The sequence below is a fragment of the Lytechinus pictus genome, chromosome 7 (assembly GCF_037042905.1).
Source record: "Lytechinus pictus isolate F3 Inbred chromosome 7, Lp3.0, whole genome shotgun sequence".
In the NCBI taxonomy this organism is placed as follows: domain Eukaryota; kingdom Metazoa; phylum Echinodermata; class Echinoidea; order Temnopleuroida; family Toxopneustidae; genus Lytechinus; species Lytechinus pictus.
Window position 1 is genome coordinate 39,671,616 of NC_087251.1, and position 8,327 is coordinate 39,679,942.

Sequence of the window (8,327 nt, forward strand, 5' to 3'; positions counted from 1 at the left end):
ATGTTGCAAATGTCAGGTGCAAAGTTGACTCTACGATTGTACACATCATCATCATAATGCTCCCTTGGTACATACGATGTAACACGCTCACTCAGTGTGTGTGTGGGCTTGAACCCAATGACAATTCAGTCTGGTGCTAGAACCTGGTTTGATTCAGTACATGTACATGTGCTTCACCTTCCTATTATTTCTGAAAACACCCAGAAAACCTCCAAAGAGAATTCGACATTGAATTTCATATTTATGGATCATGACTTGTATTCCCCCGTTGCACTCCAGCGTCACAGGAGAATGGCCATGAAAAAAAAGCCAGCGAGATCCACTGAGTGGGTGGGGAGCCCGTGAAAGGGGGCGGGCCTTGTCATGCAAATAATTGAAATTGCCTGACGAGTTCTGACCTCAGGAGCAAAGATGGAATTTGATGGAGTTCTGTGTTATTTCTCCATCATTGCGGTTGACTAATGGGAGGGATCTGTCTTGACTGGCTTCTCATTTCAGGAGGTTGTCTAAACTTGGCTTATGAATTCATAAGCTTCCCTGCTATCACTGCTGCTTTGTACCAGACAGATTGGAGGGTATTGAGGTCTAGTCTTTGATGGATTTCCTACCGATCAGTTTGTGGCTGTTGATTAATTTGTTTCCTGATGAGATCAGTATTTGTAAATAATGGAAGTTCTTTTACCGCAGAAGGGTGATTTCCATGATATTTGTACGTACAATCCTAGTTTTGGAAGAGAAATACATATGTAATTTTCAGAATATTGCAGTGTCCACACATGTACACAAAGTTTGGAATTATTTTTTTGTTAGTTGTTAAAGACATTGGTTTGTATTTTGGACTAAGATGGAGTTAGAATAAAGAGTCCACAGACTCAATTCAAAGATGTGTTCATATTTTGGAGGGATTCATTAATCCTGTTGTAATGTTGGAAGTATTTTGTAGAGTATAAATGTAGCTATTTTACAGTAAAAGTATATCCTGTCTTCAGAAATTGTTATTTTCATGACTTGAATTTAAAGATATTGTTGATATGGACCTTGGACAAAACTAATTTTGATTGCTATTTTTTTTTTCATTATTCAGGGAGGAAATCAAAGAAGAAAACAACCCTCAGAGATGGGAGCTCATCTGAAGATTTGAAGGTAAGAAACTGTTATGGACTATTGGAGTATGCATATCCAGCGGGCGACACTGGCACTGGTCCGACGGTCCCAGACCAGTAAAAATTGCTGTCGGGTCAGTAGTTTTTCAGAAATAGCCAGATTTACTGGTCTGACATGACCAGTAGAAAATATTTCAAACTGATAAAAATTATATTTTCTCTTTTGTAACTTCTAATAATGGCTCTCAAAAATTTTGAAATGGCTCTCATGAATTATGTTGTGGGGGGGGGGGGCATTAAAAGCAATTAAAGTCAGCCAAATAATCTCAAGTCTCTTTTTATATTTTTCTTTATTTTTGCATGGGACCAGTAAATTTTAGGTTTGGACCAGTAAAATTGAAAATTGGGCATCTACTGGTCCGACATGAACAGGTTGGACCAGTAGAAAAAAAGGCATATCCCAAAACATGGACCCTAAGTGCCCAAAATATGTGATGTTGTAAATTAGTTAACTAAGCAAAAAGGGAAGTTAGGGAATTAACTTGTCATTGCTCACTTGAAGTAATGACAGTGTACATAATTTATGATGTGACTCATTTTCAATGAATTCCAGAAATCATTTATAGTTTTGAAAATCTACTGCCAGCATTCTAAAGTTAAAATAGATCATGAATAATGTCAAAATACAATGTTATGCTGATGTTTGAAAACAAACCAACTTTGCAGTTTGCAAAGCTTGAGTTTGATTATCAATACATACTAGGACACAGGGGAACTCTATTTTCAACTTGGGAATGAACACCGAGAGCATCCGGAAGAAATGACTCTCAAATCGCCCACAGCTCCAATTTTGTAATGGTTGTATAAACTCTCTTGAGTCAATACCAGTAGCTCGACATATAAGTTGACATTTAAGTTATCTATCATGTCAATTTCATGCATGTTGTATCACTTTGTAGTTGTTTTGTTATTAATGAATGAGACAAAGTTTCAGTGCTTTGGAGTCGGTGTCAAGTTTGTATTGCAGTTTGATGCTCCATCTAGATTACTAGACCTTCTTTGCACATTTCTTGGGCCTTAACAAATTTATTCACACACAGGCCAGCTTCAGACCAGCTTGAGGTTGCTTCAAGTCAGCTTGCTATGACCTTGTCCTTATGCTATGACCTTGTCCTTATTTGATGTAAACAATTTCTCATTTTTGGCATGCATCATTTCCACTATTATGGTGGTTTGGACCCTCTTTTTTTTTTTTTTTTACACTAGTTTGCAGATACAAACAGTCATTGTGTATGGTACTTTTCAGTTGAGTCACCCCTCCTAAAGTCTGCACAATAAATTTTGATATATATATTTTTCTACTGTAGAACTTAATTGAATAAACATTTATTTCCTTCCATTCACACAAATTTGATAAGCATCTCTTATGTTTATTGTTGGAAGTTGTTATCACATCTTATCCCCATGTACATGTATTCTCCAGAGTAACAAATCTGAAGTTTCTTTAGGTGGTTTCAGACCGCCTCAAAGTTCGTCAGTTCCAGGTATACCAGGTATTTTGGTAATGTGAAAGCAAACTACGCGTAATTTCCCCGAAAGAAAATACCCGCTAAATAGTAGGTACTTGGCGAAATTACGAGAACTTTCGCGGGGATTTTTCCAAGGTCGCAGGTATATTGGCGATGTGAAAGCAAATTACGGGAACTTTTAGCCCAGCGTGTCGTTGGGTGCGGCGCCGTGGGTGGCTGCTTGGCTAGTGATTTTGAATCTCGCGCCTTGCTTGCTTATCAGACCATACTGCGCATGCTCGTAACTTCAGGAACTACTTCAGGAACTTATCCCGAAGGGTATGTTTCAGGGCGGTGTGAATGCAGGAATAATTAATGGGTATTTTTCAGCGTAAAAAAAGTTCTCGTAATTTAACGGGGATTCTTGTGATCGAGGCGGTTTGAAACCACCTTTTGAGTACCGTACACAATCATATTCTGTCACACATTGATCTTTTAGCATCCTGCATGTTTCTACTTTTCTAGTAATTAATCTGTCACATGAGCTGGGCTGTGGATTGTGTTTCCAATTACTGTCACATTCTTCAGAATTACAAGTGGGAAGAATGTGACTGATACGAACGTTTCACATCGTAGTATCAGTTTCTTTGCCTACCTTTACTGTTAAATGTGATGGAGATAATCCAAAGGAGCTTCATTTCTCAGCTTCTGGGTAGGAATACGGAGAATTTGGCATTTTAAGTTGATATAAGAAGGAAATAAATATCCGTAAATCTGGTATCTAAGCAAAAGCCTACATCCTTTATAACCTGTTCATCGACATATTAATTCATCAAAATCTGCTAGCTTCTTAATATCCTCAATTGAAATGCCCCAAAACTAGCCTCTGGACATGAGCGTGAAAACTCTGCATCGTAAATGGGCCTATTCGTGTGACGTCACATCAGGGTATTATAGAATAATGATGTCCCCGGCTGTGCACAGAAAACAATGCAAGAGCTATGGAGAAACTTAATGTGTTTTTAAAAAGGTTGAAAGTTATATAACCCGAAACCTATGTATGATTGTTCATATCATGTTTGTAGTACACACTGTGAGTAACATTTTGCCGAAAAATGTGTGCTTACGATGGGTTTATATATGATGTTTTACCAAGTATTTTTTCTTTCTTTCTTGCTGACTGGCTAGATTGCCTGTGTTTGCTGTAGATCCGGTCGTTGTTATTTTTTCGCGGTAGCACACGTGGCTGTGTGCTGGCATCCACATGCTCAGTTTGCACATGTATACAGTACAGGCGCATTGTTCACGTGGAGATTAGATAATGTTCCGAGGATTTGAACATTTCTTCAATTACGTAATCGTAATTGTAATTGAAGAGAGTAATTGAGCCCAACCCCGCTTTAAGCCACACCATCTTGTACTTTGAAAAGTGAATGAAAATTTATTTTGACAGCATGAGTCAAAGATTTTATCTACAAAAATATTGCTTGTACAGTCAGTCCGCAGGCCGTCCGAAAGTGCTCTATTTTATTCAGCGGTATGCATAGCCGTCCGTGGTTATGCATACGTAATGAGCTGTGAAGACGAACTTTCCGATCGGTGTTTTTTGCTCTTAGAATCGTTTATTCCTCACATAATTGGTCTTATTTTATAGATAAAACTTTGAAATTTCTGATCAGCTAAATAAAATGCACATTTAATGTATTTTGAAGACCGATATTTAGCTTAGAAAAAATGATTTTTTTCAAGAAATATATGTGAATAAACAGAGCGCATTTTTGCATCGAAATCACACTTGCGTCAAATTGATATTATAATCAATATAAAGCGTAGACATTCTTCTTTACGAATGAAAAAGAATTATGAAATTTCATGATGTAGCAAAGTCAGGAACCACAAAAAACCACGGCAATGTCCATCGCGAAATGATTGGAATTATAGTAGAATTGCCGACGCGTTCTGATTGGTCAACAGCGGCGCACAGACTTACAACATTATATATAGCTTAAAAAACCTAGGAGGTTTACGGAAGAGATCGATGGCGAATTGCGTGAGCGCTATGTTTTGACGTGTGCAAGGACCCAAGTTCGAAACCGCCGGTCTGTGTTTTTTTTTTTTTTTTTTTTTTTTTTTTTTGGGGGGGGGGGGGGGGTTGATGGGGATATGTTTATGCTTTTTCTTTAAATCATATTCCTTCATCGTTCCTACCCAGCTTTATTATCTTTTTACTTTCATATGAAGTTCTATTTAGGCCTGTATTTATTAAATCATGGAGCTATTAATAGCTCTATGATTAATTCTTACTTCTTCTTAATCACTGCTTTTGATTTTCAAGTTCTTGATTACACTCATTTGGGCAGGGGTGGGAAGGGAAGTGAGTTAAAGGTCAAGTGCACATCAACAAAAAAGTATTTGAATAAATACAGAAATTTCCCTGTTTTAACACAAAACAGTTATATACACAAAACAATGGTATGCAAATAGAGTTGATTATGTCACTCACATCAAATCACTTTTTAAATTTTTGTTGCATTTTTATTATATAAATTTTAGCAAATTTGATGTAAAAAATCTTTCTCGAATCACAATAGGTTACATTTATGGAAACTACGAATGTTAATGGAGGAATTAAAATCCCTCTCAAAATTTGTTAATGAAAATTAAAATAAAATATACATGTCATGTACATGTATTAAACAAAAAAATACACAAGAAATTAGAATGCGTGTGACATAATCGGTTCTGTAATTTGCACATTGACCAAGATGAGCATATAATTGTTTTATAAAATTAGGCAAATTTCTCAATGTCAAAATAGTAATTTTTTGAATTTTGAATCATAGTTTTTATGAAATTCTCTGCAATACTTTATTTTTCTTTAAATTCAAATTAATTTTTTGGTGGGGTGGACTTCTCCTTTACTCTTTGCTTGGAATAGGGAATGCACATTAATATTTATCCACGAACAAAATTGTCTAAACATATGCAAATCAGTAATTGGACACATGCTCACTTTCCTTTCATCCAGGCCACTCCCTCACATCCACCAGGTTTACAGTCTTATAACAAAAATTATGAATTAATTATAATACCATCACACCATAGCTCCATGATCACACAACGTTCATACAGTGCTTCACAACAAATATTTCACTTCTGTTCATATATGCAATAATTACTGTGGAAAACAAAAACAAGGCGTAACCACATTCAAATACCGTTTAAAAGGACAAATATATTATACCTTTCGAAAAAAAAAAAAGTGAACATACATGGCACTTAACCTTCAGCACATTAGATAACATATAACAGAGTTGCTTAAGAACAAAATATAATTATGGGGCATTGCAAGAAACTTATGTTCAATTGCAAATCAACTACATGTTTGTGTTTAATCTAGTACTAGTTTAATCAAAGGACTTACCCTTAATTTTGGAATGTGTGATTGAGTAGAAAGTTTCTTGCAATGCATTAAAAATGTTCTTTGGTTTTGAATTGTGAATTTTTATTTTTGTCAAGCTGTATTCCTGTCCAAGTCAGTATTCTTAGTCCTCCCCAAAACTGTGCTCTAATTTTTTTGTTTCCAATAGCGATAAAGATCAATTTTCTGTTGTATCATTATCAGTCCAAAATTTGCAAACGAAAAAAGGGCTTTGTCCAAATCATGGTTTGACCTAGACCAAAAGCTTCGGTCTCTGTTATGTTGGTTGTTACGAGGAGAAATTAAAAAATAAAAAAATGTTGAAAAACTCCTCGAAACAGACGGCTGCCAGCTGTCTAGGTTTGACCATTATAGTTCATGATGGAATCTCCCAGAATGAAGTAGCAAGCAGAGACCAGAGTCAGCAAGTATGTAGATCTGTGTGTAGAAGAGAAGAAAAAGAGAGAAATAGTCTAAATTATTCAAAGTATGAATTATGTTACATGCAAGTCAATTAAGAGACTAACTAAGTACTGTCTGTGACAGCCACAATTTTTTTATTTGAACAAAATGGTTTATAAATACTACTGAGTACGGTAGTACCAGACTTTTTACTTTGACTTTAAACTGTTTATAGTCTCTAGAGTAGACTGTCTGAGCTAATCATCATTTAATTCTTAACCGCAGCCTGGGGCAAAAATCATCATGGGGCTCAACTTCGACTAATTAAGAAAAAAGGTTAACAATTTTCAACATAAATCAAGAAATATCTCAGTTTATAAAAACTTGATGGAATTCGGAAACCTGATAATCATTTGAATAAAACTTTAGAAGGGATCTACTTATTAAGCTTCGTTTATATTAAGTCTTAATTAAAAAAAAAACAAGTCCACCGTCCACAGTCACAAATATAATGCGAGCCATCTGCCATCATTACAGAAGTTTCAACGTATGGGACCAAAGGCGAAATTCTACCAACCCGCGACGGACGTAATTTTGGCATTATTTCGCGCCATCGTGGAGTGAACGAGAAGGTTACTTCCGGGTAAAACGTAAATTTCTTGATTTTTAGGGTATCATTTTCTCTAAAATAAAAATATAAGGTGAGTTTGCGTCAAGTTGGTTCTGACATATTTTGAACAGCGACTTTTCTTCTTTCTAAAAAACCCTGATCGAAACAATTTGGTTATGTAGCAAAGTCAGGAACCAAAAGTGAAATTCCGACTACAAAATCGCAGTTAAAATATTACTAAAATAAGCATCAATTAAAGAGGTAAAAATGGTAGGTTGAAAATGTCGAAATATGGACAATTATATACCAAAATGTAGATGAAGGTCTTGAGAATAACTTACCACAATTCGTTTCGACGTAAACTGAAGTTGGCGACCAGTACAGAGCTATAACTTCAGCCCCTCCAATTCAGTGGGAAAATCAAGCCAAATTGATCGCACGTTTTCCTTCGGAGACCGCTAGAGGGCCGCTGAATAAATCTCCGTGAATATGCTCATTATCGCGCGAGCTGCGGTCTGACTGTGTAGGAGTCTGTGTTGTGTAAACTCTCTTCCCAATCAGATGATGGATCTATGATGATGCCCCCTCTAATCTGTTTCATTCCAGCTATGCGTCTGGAAGGGAAGTTCATCAGTTGCCATAATAAACTTGAATGACATTCCATCGTGATGATTAGTGACCCTGGGCTAATTTGGAATGCCTGATGCTCTGTGATATTAAAAATAAACATACGGTGGGATGACATCATATTGGCCTAGATTTCATCAATGTCCCGTACATGTAGACGCATTTTCCCCAAGAAGACTTTATATTGCTCCCAGAATCTTAACTATATTAACAAGAGTGTCGCAAGGACGAGCACATAATATGCCCGCCTGTTATATTGGTCAAGCAAGAAAAGTGAAAGGTGGCGACTTGACCTCTGACCTTTTGACCTAAAAATCAATAGGCTTCCTGGGATCCATGCTAGTATTATACAAACCAAATTATATTAGCCTAGGTTAAGTTAAACTAAAGTTATTGCGTGTACAAGGACTTTAGAAGGGGTTTTAGATGAAAACACATCACTGTGACCTTGACCTTTGACCTTTCAACTTTAAAGTCAATAGGCTTTCTGGGATCCATGCTTGTATCAAACACACCAAATATTTGAGCCTAGCTTAATTTTAACTGAAGTTATCGCATTTACAAGGAAAAGTTAATGGACGGACAGACAGACGGACGGACACCAAGCGTGATACCATAATACGTCCCGTTTAGGACGGGCGTATAAAAATCTTGTG

General features: G+C 36.4%; 1 long non-coding RNA gene across 1 annotated transcript; it reads left to right on the forward strand.

Moving 5' to 3' along the window:
* The first annotated feature begins 240 nt into the window (after positions 1–240).
* On the forward strand, positions 241–7,848 carry LOC135154636 (uncharacterized). Its single transcript, XR_010294007.1, has 3 exons — positions 241–709; positions 1,085–1,143; positions 7,651–7,848. It is a non-coding gene; the product is annotated as an uncharacterized LOC135154636 (long non-coding RNA).
* The last annotated feature ends 479 nt before the right edge of the window (positions 7,849–8,327 follow it).